General features: G+C 48.4%; 14 non-coding genes across 14 annotated transcripts; all 14 read left to right on the top strand.

The window, feature by feature from the left end:
- The first annotated feature begins 3 nt into the window (after positions 1-3).
- On the top strand, positions 4-77 carry trnat-ugu (transfer RNA threonine (anticodon UGU)). The gene has a single exon. It is a non-coding gene; the product is annotated as a tRNA-Thr (tRNA).
- A 438-nt stretch (positions 78-515) lies between these two features.
- On the top strand, positions 516-597 carry trnas-aga (transfer RNA serine (anticodon AGA)). The gene has a single exon. It is a non-coding gene; the product is annotated as a tRNA-Ser (tRNA).
- Positions 598-6632: 6035 nt separating this feature from the next.
- On the top strand, positions 6633-6704 carry trnaa-ugc (transfer RNA alanine (anticodon UGC)). The gene has a single exon. It is a non-coding gene; the product is annotated as a tRNA-Ala (tRNA).
- An 877-nt stretch (positions 6705-7581) lies between these two features.
- On the top strand, positions 7582-7653 carry trnaa-cgc (transfer RNA alanine (anticodon CGC)). The gene has a single exon. It is a non-coding gene; the product is annotated as a tRNA-Ala (tRNA).
- Positions 7654-8793: 1140 nt separating this feature from the next.
- Positions 8794-8875, top strand: trnas-aga (transfer RNA serine (anticodon AGA)). Its single transcript has one exon. It is a non-coding gene; the product is annotated as a tRNA-Ser (tRNA).
- A 1262-nt stretch (positions 8876-10137) lies between these two features.
- trnaa-cgc (transfer RNA alanine (anticodon CGC)) lies at positions 10138-10209 on the top strand. The gene has a single exon. It is a non-coding gene; the product is annotated as a tRNA-Ala (tRNA).
- A 1140-nt stretch (positions 10210-11349) lies between these two features.
- trnas-aga (transfer RNA serine (anticodon AGA)) lies at positions 11350-11431 on the top strand. The gene has a single exon. It is a non-coding gene; the product is annotated as a tRNA-Ser (tRNA).
- A 1263-nt stretch (positions 11432-12694) lies between these two features.
- On the top strand, positions 12695-12766 carry trnaa-cgc (transfer RNA alanine (anticodon CGC)). Its single transcript has one exon. It is a non-coding gene; the product is annotated as a tRNA-Ala (tRNA).
- Positions 12767-13347: 581 nt separating this feature from the next.
- trnas-aga (transfer RNA serine (anticodon AGA)) lies at positions 13348-13429 on the top strand. Its single transcript has one exon. It is a non-coding gene; the product is annotated as a tRNA-Ser (tRNA).
- A 1262-nt stretch (positions 13430-14691) lies between these two features.
- On the top strand, positions 14692-14763 carry trnaa-cgc (transfer RNA alanine (anticodon CGC)). The gene has a single exon. It is a non-coding gene; the product is annotated as a tRNA-Ala (tRNA).
- Positions 14764-15361: 598 nt separating this feature from the next.
- On the top strand, positions 15362-15435 carry trnat-ugu (transfer RNA threonine (anticodon UGU)). Its single transcript has one exon. It is a non-coding gene; the product is annotated as a tRNA-Thr (tRNA).
- Positions 15436-15873: 438 nt separating this feature from the next.
- Positions 15874-15955, top strand: trnas-aga (transfer RNA serine (anticodon AGA)). Its single transcript has one exon. It is a non-coding gene; the product is annotated as a tRNA-Ser (tRNA).
- A 1262-nt stretch (positions 15956-17217) lies between these two features.
- Positions 17218-17289, top strand: trnaa-cgc (transfer RNA alanine (anticodon CGC)). Its single transcript has one exon. It is a non-coding gene; the product is annotated as a tRNA-Ala (tRNA).
- Positions 17290-17870: 581 nt separating this feature from the next.
- trnas-aga (transfer RNA serine (anticodon AGA)) lies at positions 17871-17952 on the top strand. The gene has a single exon. It is a non-coding gene; the product is annotated as a tRNA-Ser (tRNA).
- Positions 17953-18265: the final 313 nt, after the last annotated feature.

The raw sequence follows: 18265 nt of genomic DNA, 5'->3' as shown, positions 1-18265 counted from the left end.
AGGGGTACTGTGGCATAGCTGGTGAAAGCGCCTGTCTTGTAAACTGGAGACCCTGGGTTCAACTCCCAGCAGTACCTACACTTTTTGCACCAGCATCATCTGGTGTAGATGTGATAAAAGTGTTTCTTGCAGTTGTAAACTTGCAATCCATCAATGCAATAGACTTTCCATCAATGACAACGGCGGCAGGCAAGCAAAATTCTCTATAAAATGTATGATACCCTAGTGTCAACTGATGACCTATTTGTCCCTTCTATCGTTAAGCAAAGCTTCAGGAATCGGTTTTACAGATGTACAATTGAAGTAAAACAGGGGACTTCTCTCAATGGCAAAGCGTATGCTTCTCATGTAGAAGGCCTGAGGTTCAATGCCTGCCGTCTCCAAGATGTGATCAAAGCTAGCTTCAGTCAATTTGAAGACTACTTCAAAATTAGATCAAGCAAGGCTTAACCTACCCTAAGTGTTCCAGACTCTTCCTGTTCCAAAAAGCCACAGACTTGGAACTCTAAAAGTGTGTTGTCGTGGCCGAGTGGTTAAGGCGATGGACTAGAAATCCATTGGGGTCTCCCCGCGCAGGTTCGAATCCTGCCGACAACGGTTCTATCTGAATACGATCACTCATTCCCTTGTTTAGCCAACACATACTCATATTACGGTGAAACTGCATGAAATCAGTGCAAATATGTGAATCAAAGCATGTAGAAGGCGCCATATATAAAATCCGGCATTATCTGGACAGGCACTAAGCATTCGATGTTCTATTTCATCCTTACTGACCGCCAGAGGCGGTGCATTAAGCACTGGATTTATCCGTCTCGCGCATGCGCAGTTCGAGTACCTATACCAACAAGGTCACATGTGACCCTCGTGACACCGGATTGGCTATATAGCCCGGTGTCGACAGAGGATCTGTTCCTTTCATCTTCTCGCAAAGACGCATGTTGTAGTACCGCTTGCGGATAGCGTATTCGCTTTTTGAAAAGGATCGCGCTCCAGACTGTGTGCAGCCTCGCGACCAAGGGTCGGAGCAACGGGTGAACTCGTCCTCCAGGGGCTGTTGGTCTGTACAGCGCTGAAGTAGAAGCTTCCAAGGTTTTGTTTAGTTTCAGTCACTTACCGGTGAAGGCAGCGCTCTCGCGTCCTCTCCCGGCAACACTGCTGGGGTTATTTTCACTACTGGGATTAATTTCGCTACTGATAGCTCCCTTATAGAAACAGCTCGGCTGTGTTCTGGGTTACCAAATTTATTTGGTAAAAGGTTTTTCCAGTCAGTCACTTACCGGTGAAGGCAGCGTTCTCGCGTCCTCTCCCTGTAACACTGTTGTTTATTTCTTTCGGTCACTTACCGGTGAAGGCAGCGCTCTCGCGCCCTCTCCCTGTAACACTGTTGGGGTTTATTTTTTAGTCACTTACCGGTGAAGGCAGCGCTCTCGCGCCCTCTCCCTGTAACACTTGTTTGTTTCTTTTCAGTCACTTACCGGTGAAGACAGCGCTCTCGCGTCCTCTCCCGAGAACACTGCTGTATATTTGAGTGTGTAATTATTTTTCCAGTCACTTGCTGGTGAAGACTGCGCTCTCGCGTCCTCTCCCGGTAACACTTTCTTGGCTCTTCTTGAATTAGTAGCTCTCTGGTGAAGGCAGTGCTCCCTCTCCCAGTGTTCTGCTGATGGCTCATGTGTGTGGCGCCTGTGTGGCCCTCCTTGAGCCTGACGATGGCCATGATCGCTGCCCCTCTTGCCTCGGCTTCGAGCATTTGAGGGAGGGCCTTACCGAGAGGGCCTGTATGAACTGCGGCTCCATGCCCTTGGCACTCAGGCTGGCTAGGCTCGCAGCGGTGGAACATCCGGCAGCTGTCGACCTACCATCAATGGCGCTACTTCCTCCTGCTCAGCCCGGCCATTCTTGGCGTCGGGGTAGAGCAGGCCCCCCCCCCAGGAAAAGGGCTAGGGACGAGCTAGCATCCAAGGTGGATCGCTTGTCGTCCGATATGGAGAGGATACAGGAACTCCTCCTGACCCTGCAACCTGGGGCAGGTGGCGCGGTGGCTGACATCCGGCCTGACCCTTCCTTGGGGGATGTGCCGGGGACGGACGATGTCCTGTCGCTGGCGGCATCAGCCAACCTCTTCAGTGAGGGTGTCACGGGGGAGGAATCCTCAAACGCTTTTGGGGAGGCCTCCCGCTCCTCTACTCAGAGCTCTGGGCACAGCACAGAGGGTAACCCCATCGGGGCCGTCATCCGTACGGCCCTGGCTCGCCTGGGGCTCGATGCTCCTCAGGCAGACTTGGCCCAGCCTAGCGCCTTTTTCAGGCGCAGCCCTGCCACAGCCCCTTTCTCTGTCCCTCCTTCGGAGGAGTATTTAAAGGAGCTACACCTCTGCTGGAAGGACGCCAAGGCTCTCCCCCGTCCTTCCAGTGCTCGGGCCTTGGCTGCCATGCGGGATCCAGCGCAGTATGGTTTGGGTTGCATGCCACCCGTTGAGCCCGCCATTGCCTCCCTCATTCTAACCCCCGATCAGGCCTTGCGGCCGGATGCCAGGTGTCCTCGGCCCCAGTGCAGGGTCACAGACGACCTGCTTTCGAAGGCCTAGGACGCAGCAGCACGTATGGGGCGGATTGGCAACTCCCTCTCCCACCTAATGCTGGCGCTCTCGACCTCGCTGCAACAAGCTGCAGTTGAGCCGTCTACACAGGACCTGAGCGACGCGTCCCTACAGGCCTTTGCCCTCATGTCCAGGGAATTGGGGCGTGTTATGTCCACCCTGGTCCAGACTCGCCGCCAGGTTTGGTTGGCTCAGTCGCCCCTGACGGAGGCGTGCAGGAAGGCCCTTAGAGCCGTGCCAGTGGTACCGGGGGAGCTGTTTGGGTCAGCTGCCCTGGAGACGCTGGAGCGAGCTGCCCAAGCTAGGCAAAACCAACCTGCAGCTGTCAGGTCTTCACAGGAGTGTCTCCGCTCCTGGCAGGCCTAGAGCCCCCCCGGCTGCCCCCCGGGGCCGCTACCAGCCACCACGCTCTTACCCAGCAAGAGAGGAGGGCCTACGCAGGTCTCGGCGGTCCGCCCAGCAGCCCGCTGATAGCTTTCGCGCCCCCGCCCGCCCATCGCCCGGGCAGCCTCGGGCCGCGGAGCCTCACCGGTACCCCTCCAGAGCCGACAGAGGCCGGGGGGCCAGGCGCTAGGACCACGGGGCCGGTCGTCGGCTGTTTTTCCCAGCAGCAGATCAGCTATTGGGCTGCCTGTACTATAGACCCCTGGGTGGTTTCCACCTTAACCCGGGGGTACGAATTACAGTTCCGACGCCGGCCCCAGGCCTTTGGCCGGGTCAGGATGACAGTCGTCCGCGACCCGACGAAGGCCGCAGCTCTGGCCCAGGAGCTATCCGCCCTCCTGGCCAAGGGTGCGATCGAGCCAGTGGACCCTCAGTTACAACCCGGGGGGTTCTACTCGGCGTACTTTCTGGTCACCAAGAAAGACGGCGGATTCAGGCCCATTCTAGACCTAAGGGGCCTGAACACGTTTTTAAAAATTTTACCATTTCACATGCTCACCTCGGCGGACACCCTGAGGGTAGTTGCCAGGGGGGAGTGGTTCACGACTATAGACCTAAAGGACGCCTATTTTCATGTGCCGGTTGCGGCACACCACAGGCGGTTCCTGAGGTTTGCCTATCGGGGCAGGCATTACCAATTCAGGGTACTTCCCTTCGGGCTTTCCCTCTCCCCGAGGGTTTTCACCAGGGTTGTGGCGGCAGCCCTCGCACCCCTGCAGACGCAGGGCATGAAGATCCTGCCGTATCTGGACGACTGGCTGGTCTGTGCGCCCTCCAGGTCCCAGGTGGCCCAGGACACGGCCCGCCTGCTGTCGCACGTCGCCCGGCTGGGCTTGACGGTGAATCAAACAAAGAGTTGCCTGGACCCTTCCCAACGGGTTACCTATCTGGGGTTGGTCCTGGACTCGGTCGCCATGAAGGCCTACCTTTCACCTCGACGGGTGAACGACATCCTCCGCCTCCTTCCTCTCTTCAGAGCCGGCAGGAGGCTGCTTTTTATTCTTTTTCTTCAGCTTCTGGGCAAGCTGGCAGCTGCTTCAGCTGTGGTGCCTCTGGGTTTACTGTCCCTGCGCCCACTCCAAATGTGGCTGAACAGCCTGCACCTAGATGCCAAGTGGCACAGGCAGAGGAGGGTCAAGGTGACCCTGCAGTGTCTTGTCTCTCTGGCCCCATGGAGAAGGAGAGCGTATCTGGAGGCAGGCGTGCCCATGGGCGCAATCCCGGCACGCCGGGAGTTGGTGACAACCGATGCCTGCCTCTCGGGATGGGGCGCAGTGTGGCAGGGCAGGACTGCGCAGGGACGGTGGTCTGGCCGGGACATGGCACAACACATCAATGTGCTGGAACTCCGGGCTGTGCAGCTGGCATTAGCCAGCTTTCTGCCCCATTTGACAGGCCGGCATGTCCTGGTCCGGTCGGACAACATGGCCACGGTTTCGCAGGTGAACCACCAGGGGGGCACCAGGTCAGCACGGCTACTCCGGGTATCCCAGAGCCTGTTGACTTGGGCTTCTCCCCGTCTGGCCAGCCTACGTGCAGTCTATTTGCCGGGGGCCCAGAATCGGGCGGCAGACTTCCTCTCCCGACGGAAGCCTCCACCGGGGGAATGGCGGCTTCACCCCGAGGTGGTGGAGTCAATGTGGGGCCTCTTCGGCAGGGCAGAGGTGGACCTCTTTGCCTCGGAGGAGTCGGCGCATTGCCCCCTCTGGTTCTCCTGGGCAGAAGCGTCCAGCCCTTTAGGGCAGGACGCGCTGGCGCACGATTGGCCGGACAGGCCTCTTTATGCCTACCCACCATTGCCTTTGATTCTGCCGACACTCCAGAGGGTCCTTTTGCAGGGCCACCGGCTCCTTCTGGTGGCCCCCTTTTGGCCGGGGAGGCTCTGGTATCCACTGCTGCTCAGGCTCTGCTGCAGCACGCCATGGCGCCTCCCCGACAGGAGGGATCTCCTGTCCCAGCTGGGGGGTCAGATCTGGCATCCCGACCCCTCTCGCCTACAGCTCTGGGCTTGGCCACTGCAGGGCCCGACCCACTGCTGAGGGAGTGCACTACGGCTGTCAGGGGTACGGTCATGAGTGCCAGGGCACCATCGACCAGGTTGCAGTACGGAAACAGGTGGAAGCTGTTCTCCAACTGGTGTGCGGCTAGGGCCGTGGATCCAGTGCATTGTGCTGTGACCACGGTGCTGGAATTTCTGCAGTCCCTCCTGGATAGTGGCCGGTCGCACTCTACCCTGAGGGTCTATGTCGCTGCCATCTCCTCCCTACATGATAGGGTTGACAGCGCCACGGTAGGGCGCCACAGATTAGTGTCCCTCTTTCTAAGAGGGGCTTTGAGGCTGCGTCCCCCTACAGCCATGCGGTCTCCAGCATGGGACCTGCCGCTGGTGCTGGAAGCCTTGTCATCTCCTCCCTTCGAGCCTTTGGGTCAAGGGGGTTTGAAGTGGCTGTCTATGAAGGCTGCCTTTTTACTCGCCATAACATCTGCCAAGCGGGTCGGGGAGTTGCATGCCCTATCAGTGAGTGATACATGCCTGAGGTGGAACTCTGATGGCTCGGGTGTCACTCTATGGCCGAACGTTGCGTTCCTGCCAAAGACCCTGCCACGCAATCACCTTAACCAGCCCATCCAGTTAGCACGCTTTGACCCCCCTTCTGGGGAGGGTGGGTCTGAGCTGCTGTGCCCGGTGCGGGCCCTTAGGGCTTATATTTCTGCTACCGCCGGTATTCGCCAGTCGGAGCAGCTTTTTGTTTGCCATGGTGGCCCTAACAGGGGTCATGCTTTAACAAAGCAGAGGCTGTCCCACTGGATTGTGGAGACCATAACACACGCCTACGGGGCCAGTGGCCGCCCCCCGCCATCCAGGGTGAGGTGTCACTCAACTAGGAGCGTCTCCACATCATGGGCTGCCCTGAGAGGGGTGCCCCTGGGGACCATCTGTGCCGCGGCGTCATGGGCGTCGCCTAGCACATTCTCCAGGTTCTACCGGGTCAACGTTGCCACTCCCCATCCAATGGGCGTGGCCCTGATGCCAAGCTCTGCTTTCTCTGATCAGTAGGTGAGCACCTTGACTCTTCGTGACGTTGTTGGTATTGGCCATCCAGTGCTTAATGCACCGCCTCTGGCGGTCAGTAAGGATGAAATAGAACGCAGAGTTACGTATGTAACTCCGGTTCTATGAATCCTGGATGACCGCCAGAGTTACAGGTCACTCAGAAGTCTCGTGGTTCGCGAGAAGATTCTGGGAACAGATCCTCTGTCGACACCGGGCTATATAGCCAATCCGGTGTCACGAGGGTCACATGTGACCTTGTTGGTATAGGTACTCGAACTGCGCATGCGCGAGACGGATAAATCCAGTGCTTAATGCACCGCCTCTGGCGGTCATCCAGGATTCATAGAACCGGAGTTACATACGTAACTCTGCGTTATTTGACAACATGTTCTCCAAACATAAAATGTTAATATTTAAAGGTCTGATAGATCCGAAGACTAGTGTTGTCAGGTCCAAGTGCTGAATGCCATGGACGAGAAAACCCTTGGTGTTTTCCGAAGCAGGTTTAAAATGTAAATTGTTAGGCAGTAAGGGGATGTAGCTCAGTGGTAGAGCGCATGCTTTGCATGTATGAGGCCCCGGGTTCAATCCCCGGCATCTCCATTTTTTGGCCTAGAAAAGTCAGGTGTGTGCTATTTTAATCAAATGAGGTCACGTAATGCTTAACCTACCAAAGATGTTGCCGATTGCTAATGTTCGAAACAAGTGAGAGAATTGAAACTGTGTTGTCGTCAACGATACAGGTTAATCAGTGCGTGCGATTTCAAATGCGCACGCTTTTGTGCGCTTGTGCGCTCAAAAGCTAGTGTGCGCTCAAAAGCTAGTGCCGGTCAACACATTGATATGAGTACGGTACGTTTATGCACTAAGTGTTGACAGCCACAGAAGAGAAAAACATTGTTGCATCACGACGAAGATTCAGGCCTGCCGACAAGCGTTGGCCAGTTCTGCCATCTGTACGCAGACTACTTCTCTAAAAAATGTATGATACCGTACTGCCAGTCGATAACCGATTTCCCCTCTTGTATCGTTAAGCAAACTTTCATGTATCGGTTGCCACATGTACAATTGAAGTAATCTGTTTTCGGCTCATCTGTAAAGCTTCTCATGTAGGAGTGCTGAGGTCCGATCACTAAGATATGATCAAAGCAAGCTGTGGTCAAGGGTGTAGAACTATTTCACAATTTGATCCCACAGCCTCAAGCGTTGCAGTCTGTTACTGTTCGAACAACTGATAGACTTGAGGTCGATAAGCACCATTGTCCTGGCCAAGCGGTTAAGCTGATGCACTAGAAATCCATTGGATCCCCCGCTCCATGATTGAAATCTGCCACACCAGTTTACCACCTCTGCTTTTAGCAGGCAGGCCAAATATCTTCATCTCTTAGTATGGCCTAGTGCAAGTCAACCTATTGATTGGCTGTATCATTAAGCAAAGCTTCGGGTATTGATAGTAGAGATGTACTGATTATTACACAATGGGGATGTAGCTCAGTGGTAGAGCGTATGCTTCGCATGTATGAGGTCCCGTGTTCAATCCCTGGCATCTCCAAATTGTAGTGTAGGTGATGCGATGAATATGAATGAATCCCTTTTATAAGGTAGAAGTCAAAAATGATCCGATCACGAAACATTGCTGAATGTTACTGTGTAATGAATCTTTAAACAAAATGAGGTCACGCAATGCTTTACCTACCAAAAATGTTGCAGAATGCTAATGTTTGAACATGATAGAGAATTGAAATGTCGAAACTGTGTGGTTAAGGTGATGGACTAGAAATCCGTCGGGGTCTCCCCACGCAGGTTCGAATCCTGCTGTCAACTGTACAGGTTAATCAGTGTATGTTTAAGGGACTGTTTAAAGGATCAACAGAAATATGTCATGTTACTGCAGACCTCTTTCGTTGTCTTCCCAATCATTTGCTGAAGCATTTCTCCTGAACTGAGAGGGGTGCTGTGGCTGGGACTGTCATAGTGACTGTCTAGTTCACAGAAGAGGCAGTGTTCTAAACACATCAGTAAGTTGTATAATGTAAGTAACCTACTCAATTGGAATTCCTTTAGCCGCCAGTTCTGATAGCTTAACACATGATCGGGCCACGCTACATGAGACCTTTTTCATTGGTGTATCAAGTAAACAAAACAATAGGGGTACTGTGGCTTAGCTGGTGAAAGCGCCTGTCTTGTAAACTGCTGGGAGTTGAACCCAGGGAACCAAGTGTAGGAACCCTGGGTTCAACTCCCAGCAGTACCTACACTTTTTGCAACAGCATCATCTGGTGTAGATGTGATAAAAGTGTTTCTTGCAGTTGTAAACTTGCAATCCATCAATGCAATAGACTTTCCATCAACGACAACGGCGGCAGGCAAGCAAAATTCTCTATAAAATGTATGATACCCTAGTGCCAACTGATGACCTATTTGTCCCTTCTATCGTTAAGCAAAGCTTCAGGAATCGGTTTTACAGATGTACAATTGAAGTAACACAGGGGACTTCTCTCAACGGCAAAGCGTATGCTTCTCATGTAGAAGGCCTGAGGTTCAATGCCTGCCGTCTCCAAGATGTGATCAAAGCTAGCTTCAGTCAATTTGAAGACTATTTCAAAATTAGATCAAGCAAGGCTTAACCTACCCTAAGTGTTCCAGACTCTTCCTGTTCCAAAAAGCCAGAGACTTGGAACTCTAAAAGTGTGTTGTCGTGGCCGAGTGGTTAAGGCGATGGACTAGAAATCCATTGGGGTCTCCCCGCGCAGGTTCGAATCCTGCCGCCAACGGTTCTATCTGAATACTATCAATCATTCCCTTGTTTAGCCAACACATACTCATATTACGGTGAAACTGCATGAATCAGTGCAAATATGTTAATCTAAGCATGTAGAAGGCGCCATATTTAAAATCTGGCATTATCTGGAAAGGCACTTAGCATTCGATATTTTTTGACAACATGTTCTCAAAACATAAAATGTTAATATTTAAAGGTCTGATAGATCCGAAGACTAGTGTTGTCAGGTCCAGGTGCTGAATGCCATGGACGAGAAAACCCTTGGTGTGTTCCGAAGCAGGCTTAAAATGAAAATTCTTGAGCTGAGGGGATGTAGCTCAGTGGTAGAGAGCATGCTATGCATGTATGAGGCCCCGGGTTCAATCCCCGGCCTCCATTTGATTGCCCTAGAAAAGTCAGGTGAGTGCGATTTTAATCAAATGAGGTCACGTAATGCTTAACCTACCAAAGATGTTGCCGATTGCTAATGTTCGAAACAAGTGAGAGAATTGAAACTGTGTTGTCGTCAACGATACAGGTTAATCAGTGCGTGCGATTTCAAATGCGCACGCTTTTGTGCGCTTGTGCGCTCAAAAGCTAGTGTGCGCTCAAAAGCTAGTGCCGGTCAACACATTGATATGAGTACGGTACGTTTATGCACTAAGTGTTGACAGCCACAGAAGAGAAAAACATTGTTGCGTCACGACGAAGATTCAGGCCTGCCGACAAGCGTTGGCCAGTTCTGCTATCTGTACGCAGACTACTTCTCTAAGAAATGTATGATACCGTACTGCCAGTCGATAACCGATTTCCCCTCTTGTATCGTTAAGCAAACTTTCATGTATCGGTTGCCACATGTACAATTGAAGTAATCTGTTTTCGGCTCATCTGTAAAGCTTCTCATGTAGGAGTGCTGAGGTCCGATCACTAAGATGTCATCAAAGCAAGCTGTGGTCAAGGGTGTAGGACTATTTCACAATTTGATCCCACAGCCTCAAGCGTTGCAGTCTGTTACTGTTCGAACAACTGATAGACTTGAGGCCGATAAGCACCATTGTCCTGGCCAAGCGGTAAAGCTGATGCACTAGAAATCCATTGGATCCCCCGCTCCATGATTGAAATCTGCCAAACCAGTTTACCACCTCTGCTTTTAGCAGGCAGGCCAAATATCTTCATCTCTTAGGATGGCCTAGTGCAAGTCAACCTATTGATTGGCTGTATCATTAAGCAAAGCTTCGGGTATTGATAGTAGAGATGTACTGATTACTACACAATGGGGATGTAGCTCAGTGGTAGAGCGTATGCTTCGCATGTATGAGGTCCCGGGTTCAATCCCCGGCATCTCCAAATTGTAGTGTAGGTGATGCGATGAATATGAATGAATCCCATTTATAAGGTAGAAGTCAAAATTGATCCGATCACGAAACATTGCTGAATGTTACTGTGTAATGAATCTTTAAACAAAATGAGGTCACGCAATGCTTTACCTACCAAAAATGTTGCAGAATGCTAATGTTTGAACGTGATAGAGAATTGAAATGTCGATACTGTGTGGTTGAGGTGATGGACTAGAAATCCGTCGGGGTCTCCCCACGCAGGTTCGAATCCTGCTGTCAACTGTACAGGTTAATCAGTGTATGTTTAAGGGACTGTTTAAAGGATCAACAGAAATATGTCATGTTACTGCAGACCTCTTTCGTTGTCTTCCCAATCATTTGCTGAAGCATTTCTCCTGAACTGAGAGGGGTGCTGTGGCTGGGACTGTCATAGTGACTGTCTAGTTCACAGAAGAGGCAGTGTTCTAAACACATCAGTGAGTTGTATAATGTAAGTAACCTACTCAATTGGAATTCCTTTAGCCGCCAGTTCTGATAGCTTAACACATGATCGGGCCACGCTACATGAGACCTTTTTCATTGGTGTATCAAGTAAACAAAACAATAAGGGTACTGTGGCTTAGCTGGTGAAAGCGCCTGTCTTGTAAACTGCTGGGAGTTGAACCCTGGGAACCAAGTGTAGGTACCCTGGGTTCAACTCCCAGCAGTACCTACACTTTCTGCAACAGCATCATCTGGTGTAGATGTGATAAAAGTGTTTCTTGCAGTTGGAAACTTGCAATCCATCAATGCAATAGACTTTCCATCAATGACAACGGCGGCAGGCAAGCAAAATTCTCTATAAAATGTATGATACCCTAGTGCCAACTGATGACCTATTTGTCCCTTCTATCGTTAAGCAAAGCTTCAGGAATCGGTTTTACAGATGTACAATTGAATTAACACAGGGGACTTCTCTCAACGGCAAAGCGTATGCTTCTCATGTAGAAGGCCTGAGGTTCAATGCCTGCCGTCTCCAAGATGTGATCAAAGCTAGCTTCAGTCAATTTGAAGACTATTTCAAAATTAGATCAAGCAAGGCTTAACCTACCCTAAGTGTTCCAGACTCTTCCTGTTCCAAAAAGCCAGAGACTTGGAACTCTAAAAGTGTGTTGTCGTGGCAGAGTGGTTAAGGCGATGGAATAGAAATCCATTGGGGTCTCCCCGCGCAGGTTTGAATCCTGCCGACAACGGTTCTATCTGAATACTATCAAGCAATCCCTTATTTAGCCAACACATACTCATATTACGGTGAAACTGCATGAATCAGTGCAAATATGTTAATCTAAGCATGTAGAAGGCGCCACATTTAAAATCTGGCATTATCTGGAAAGGCACTTAGCATTCGATATTTTTTGACAACATGTTCTCCAAACATAAAATGTTAATATTTAAAGGTCTGATAGATCCGAAGACTAGTGTTGTCAGGTCCAGGTGCTAAATGCCATGGACGAGAAAACCCTTGGTGGGTTCCGAAGCAGGCTTAAAATGAAAATTCTTGAGCTGACGGGATGTAGCTCAGTGGTAGAGAGCATGCTATGCATGTATGAGGCCCCGGGTTCAATCCCCGGCCTCCATTTGATTGCCCTAGAAAAGTCAGGTGAGTGCTATTTTAATCAAATGAGGTCACGTAATGCTTAACCTACCAAAGATGTTGCCGATTGCTAATGTTCGAAACAAGTGAGAGAATTGAAACTGTGTTGTCGTCAACGATACAGGTTAATCAGTGCGTGCGATTTCAAATGCGCACGCTTTTGTGCACTTGTGCGCTCAAAAGCTAGTGTGCGCTCAAAAGCTAGTGCCGGTCAACACATTGATATGAGTACGGTACGTTTATGCAATTAAGTGTTGACAGCCACAGAAGAGAAAAACATTGTTGCGTCACGACGAAGATTCAGGCCTGCCGACAAGCGTTGGCCAGTTCTGCTATCTGTACGCAGACTACTTCTCTAAGAAATGTATGATACCGTACTGCCAGTCGATAACCGATTTCCCCTCTTGTATCGTTAAGCAAACTTTCATGTATCGGTTGCCACATGTACAATTGAAGTAATCTGTTTTCGGCTCATCTGTAAAGCTTCTCATGTAGGAGTGCTGAGGTCCGATCACTAAGATGTGATCAAAGCAAGCTGTGGTCAAGGTTGTAGGACTATTTCACAATTTGATCCCACAGCCTCAAGCGTTGCAGTCTGTTACTGTTCGAACAACTGATAGACTTGAGGTCGATAAGCACCATTGTCCTGGCCAAGCGGTTAAGCTGATGCACTAGAAATCCATTGGATCCCCCGCTCCATGATTGAAATCTGCCACACCAGTTTACCACCTCTGCTTTTAGCAGGCAGGCCAAATATCTTCATCTCTTAGGATGGCCTAGTGCAAGTCAACCTATTGATTGACTGTATCATTAAGCAAAGCTTCGGGTATTGATAGTAGAGATGTACTGATTAATATAAAAAGGGGATGTAGCTCAGTGGTAGGGCGCATGCTTCGCATGTTTGAGGTCCCGGGTTCAATCCCCGGCATCTCCAAATTGTAGTGTAGGTGATGCGTTGATTATGAATGAATCCCATTTATAAGGTAGAAGTCAAAAATGATCCGATCACGAAACATTGCTGAATGTTACTGTGTAATGAATCATTAAACAAAATGAGGTCACGCAATGCTTTACCTACCAAAAATGTTGCAGAATGCTAATGTTTGAACATAATAGAGAATTGAAATGTCGAAACTGTGTGGTTAAGGTGATGGACTAGAAATCCATTGGGGTCTCCCCGCGCAGGTTCGAATCCTGCTGTCAACTGTACAGGTTAATCAGTGTATGTTTAAGGGACTGTTTAAAGGATCAACAGAAATATGTCATGTTACTGCAGACCTCTTTCGTTGTCTTCCCAATCATTTGCTGAAGCATTTCTCCTGAACTGAGAGGGGTGCTGTGGCTGGGACTGTCATAGTGACTGTCTAGTTCACAGAAGAGGCAGTGTTCTAATCACATCAGTAAGTTGTATAATGTAAGTAACCTACTCAATTGGAATTCCTTTAGCCGCCAGTTCTGATAGCTTAACACATGATTGTGTAAAAAACAGCCAGAGACTTGGAACTTATAAAGTGTGTTGTCGTGGCCGAGTGGTTAAGGGGATGGAATAGAAATCCATTGGGGTCTCCCCGCGCAGGTTCGAATCCTGCCGATAACGGTTCTATCAGAATACTATTAATCATTCCCTTGTTTAGCCAACACATACTCATATTACGGTGAAACTGCATGAATCAGTGCAAATATGTTAATCTAAGCATGTAGAAGGCGCCATATTTAAAATCTGGCATTATCTGGAAAGGCACTTAGCATTCGATATTTTTTGACAACATGTTCTCCAAACATAAAATGTTAATATTTAAAGGTCTGATAGATCCGAAGACTAGTGTTGTCAGGTCCAGGTGCTGAATGCCATGGACGAGAAAACCCTTGGTGTGTTCCGAAGCAGGCTTAAAATGAAAATTCTTGAGCTGAGGGGATGTAGCTCAGTGGTAGAGAGCATGCTATGCATGTATGAGGCCCCGGGTTCAATCCCCGGCCTCCATTTGATTGCCCTAGAAAAGTCAGGTGAGTGCTATTTTAATCAAATGAGGTCACGTAATGCTTAACCTACCAAAGATGTTGCCGATTGCTAATGTTCGAAACAAGTGAGAGAATTGAAACTGTGTTGTCGTCAACGATACAGGTTAATCAGTGCGTGCGATTTCAAATGCGCACGCTTTTGTGCGCTTGTGCGCTCAAAAGCTAGTGTGCGCTCAAAAGCTAGTGCCGGTCAACACATTGATATGAGTACGGTACGTTTATGCACTAAGTGTTGACAGCCACAGAAGAGAAAAACATTGTTGCGTCACGACGAAGATTCAGGCCTGCCGACAAGCGTTGGCCAGTTCTGCTATCTGTACGCAGACTACTTCTCTAAGAAATGTATGATACCGTACTGCCAGTCGATAACCGATTTCCCCTCTTGTATCGTTAAGCAAACTTTCATGTATCGGTTGCCACATGTACAATTGAAGTAATCTGTTTTCGGCTCATCTGTAAAGCTTCTCATGTAGGAGTGCTGAGGTCCGACCACTAAGATGTGATCAAAGCAAGCTGTGGTCAAGGGTGTAGGACTATTTCACAATTTGATCCCACAGCCTCAAGCGTTGCAGTCTGTTACTGTTCGAACAACTGACAGACTTGAGGTCGATAAGCACCATTGTCCTGGCCAAGCGGGTAAGCTGATGCACTAGAAATCCATTGGATCCCCCGCTCCATGATTGAAATCTGCCACACCAGTTTACCACCTCTGCTTTTAGCAGGCAGGCCAAATATCTTCATCTCTTAGGATGGCCTAGTGCAAGTCAACCTATTGATTGGCTGTATCATTAAGCAAAGCTTCGGGTATTGATAGTAGAGATGTACTGATTAATATAAAAAGGGGATGTAGCTCAGTGGTAGAGCGCATGCTTCGCATGTATGAGGTCTCGGGTTCAATCCCCGGCATCTCCAAATTGTAGTGTAGGTGATTGGATGATTATGAATGAATCCCTTTTATAAGGTAGAAGTCAAAAATGATCCGATCACGAAACATTGCTGAATGTTACTGTGTAATGAATCATTAAACAAAATGAGGTCACGCAATGCTTTACCTACCAAAAATGTTGCAGAATGCTAATGTTTGAACATAATAGAGAATTGAAATGTCGAAACTGTGTGGTTAAGGTGATGGACTAGAAATCCATTGGGGTCTCCCCGCGCAGGTTCGAATCCTGCTGTCAACTGTACAGGTTAATCAGTGTATGTTTAAGGGACTGTTTAAAGGATCAACAGAAATATGTCATGTTACTGCAGACCTCTTTCGTTGTCTTCCCAATCATTTGCTGAAGCATTTCTCCTGAACTGAGAGGGGTGCTGTGGCTGGGACTGTCATAGTGACTGTCTAGTTCACAGAAGAGGCAGTGTTCTAATCACATCAGTAAGTTGTATAATGTAAGTAACCTACTCAATTGGAATTCCTTTAGCCGCCAGTTCTGATAGCTTAACACATGATCGGGCCACGCTACATGAGACCTTTTTCATTGGTGTATCAAGTAAACAAAACATTAGGGGTACTGTGGCTTAGCTGGTGAAAGCGCCTGTCTTGTATACTGGAGACCCTGGGTTCAACTCCCAGCAGTACCTACACATTTTGCAACAGCATCATCTGGTGTAGATGTGATAAAAGTGTTTCTTGCAGTTGTAAACTTGCAATCCATCAATGCAATAGACTTTCCATCAATGACAACGGCGGCAGGCAAGCAAAATTCTCTATAAAATGTATGATACCCTAGTGTCAACTGATGACCTATTTGTCCCTTCTATCGTTAAGCAAAGCTTCAGGAATCGGTTTTACAGATGTACAATTGAAGTAAAACAGGGGACTTCTCTCAATGGCAAAGCGTATGCTTCTCATGTAGAAGGCCTGAGGTTCAATGCCTGCCGTCTCCAAGATGTGATCAAAGCTAGCTTCAGTCAATTTGAAGACTACTTCAAAATTAGATCAAGCAAGGCTTAACCTACCCTAAGTGTTCCAGACTCTTCCTGTTCCAAAAAGCCACAGACTTGGAACTCTAACAGTGTGTTGTCGTGGCCGAGTGGTTAAGGCGATGGACTAGAAATCCATTGGGGTCTCCCCGCGCAGGTTCGAATCCTGCCGACAACGGTTCTATCTGAATACGATCAATCATTCCCTTGTTTAGCCAACACATACTCATATTACGGTGAAACTGCATGAATCAGTGCAAATATGTTAATCTGAGCATGTAGAAGGCGACATATTTGAAATCTGGCATTATCTGGAAAGGCACTTAGCATTCGATAATTTTTGACAACATGTTCTCCAAACATAAAATGTTAATATTGAAAGGTCTGATAGATCCGAAGACTAGTGTTGTCAGGTCCAGGTGCTGAATGCCATGGACGAGAAAACCCTTGGTGTGTTCCGAAGCAGGCTTAAAATGAAAATTCTTGAGCTGAGGGGATGTAGCTCAGTGGTAGAGAGCATGCTATGCATGTATGAGGCCCCGGGTTCAATCCCCGGCCTCCATTTGATTGCCCTAGAAAAGTCAGGTGAGTGCTATTTTAATCAAATGAGGTCACGTAATGCTTAACCTACCAAAGATGTTGCCGATTGCTATTGTTCGAAACAAGTGAGAGAATTGAAACTGTGTTGGCGTCAACGATACAGGTTAATCAGTGCGTGCGATTTCAAATGCGCACGCTTTTGTGCGCTTGTGCGCTCAAAAGCTAGTGTGCGCTCAAAAGCTAGTGCCGGTCAACACATTGATATGAGTACGGTACGTTTATGCACTAAGTGTTGACAGCCACAGAAGAGAAAAACATTGTTGCGTCACGACGAAGATTCAGGCCTGCCGACAAGCGTTGGCCAGTTCTGCTATCTGTACGCAGACTACTTCTCTAAGAAATGTATGATACCGTACTGCCAGTCGATAACTGATTTCCCCTCTTGTATCGTTAAGCAAACTTTCATGTATCGGTTGCCACATGTACAATTGAAGTAATCTGTTTTCGGCTCATCTGTAAAGCTTCTCATGTAGGAGTGCTGAGGTCCGACCACTAAGATGTGATCAAAGCAAGCTGTGGTCAAGGGTGTAGGACTATTTCACAATTTGATCCCACAGCCTCAAGCGTTGCAGTCTGTTACTGTTCGAACAACTGATAGACTTGAGGTCGATAAGCACCATTGTCCTGGCCAAGCGGTTAAGCTGATGCACTAGAAATCCATTGGATCCCCCGCTCCATGATTGAAATCTGCCACACCAGTTTACCACCTCTGCTTTTAGCAGGCAGGCCAAATATCTTCATCTCTTAGGATGGCCTAGTGCAAGTCAACCTATTGATTGGCTGTATCATTAAGCAAAGCTTCGGGTATTGATAGTAGAGATGTACTGATTAATATAAAAAGGGGATGTAGCTCAGTGGTAGAGCGCATGCTTCGCATGTATGAGGTCCCGGGTTCAATCTCCGGCATCTCTAAATTGTAGTGTAGGTGATGCGATGATTATGAATGAATCCCTATTATAAGGTAGAAGTCAAAAATGATCCGATCACGAAACATTGCTGAATGTTACTGTGTAAGGAATCATTAAACAAAATGAGGTCACGCAATGCTTTACCTACCAAAAATGTTGCAGAATGCTAATGTTTGAACATAATAGAGAATTGAAATGTCGAAACTGTGTGGTTAAGGTGATGGACTAGAAATCCATTGGGGTCTCCCCGCGCAGGTTCGAATCCTGCTGTCAACTGTACAGGTTAATCAGTGTATGTTTAAGGGACTGTTTAAAGGATCAACAGAAATATGTCATGTTACTGCAGACCTCTTTCGTTGTCTTCCCAATCATTTGCTGAAGCATTTCTCCTGAACTGAGAGGGGTGCTGTGGCTGGGACTGTCATAGTGACTGTCTAGTTCACAGAAGAGGCAGTGTTCTAATCACAACAGTAAGTTGTATAATGTAAGTAACCTACTCAATTGGAATTCCTTTAGCCGCCAGTTCCGATAGCTTAACACATGATTGTGTAAAAAAAAGCCAGAGACTTGGAACTTTAAAAGTGTGTTGTCGTGGCCGAGTGGTTAAGGCGATGGACTAGAAATCCATTGGGGTCTCCCCGCGCAGGTTCGAATCCTGCCGACAAAGGTTCTATCTGAATACTATCAATCATTCCCTTGTTTAGCCAACACATACTCATATTACGGTGAAACTGCATGAATCAGTGCAAATATGTTAATCTAAGCATGTAGAAGGCGCCATATTTAAAATCTGGCATTATCTGGAAAGGCACTTAGCATTCGATATTTTTTGACAACATGTTCTCCAAACATAAAATGTTAATATTTAAAGGTCTGATAGATCCGAAGACTAGTGTTGTCAGGTCCAGGTGCTGAATGCCATGGACGAGAAAACCCTTGGTGTGTTCCGAAGCAGGCTTAAAATGAAAATTTTTGAGCTG

This window comes from Gadus morhua, chromosome 15 (assembly GCF_902167405.1).
Source record: "Gadus morhua chromosome 15, gadMor3.0, whole genome shotgun sequence".
In the NCBI taxonomy this organism is placed as follows: Eukaryota; Metazoa; Chordata; class Actinopteri; order Gadiformes; family Gadidae; genus Gadus; species Gadus morhua.
Note: the sequence above shows the minus strand (reverse complement) of the source record. Positions and strands in the feature narration are given on the sequence as shown.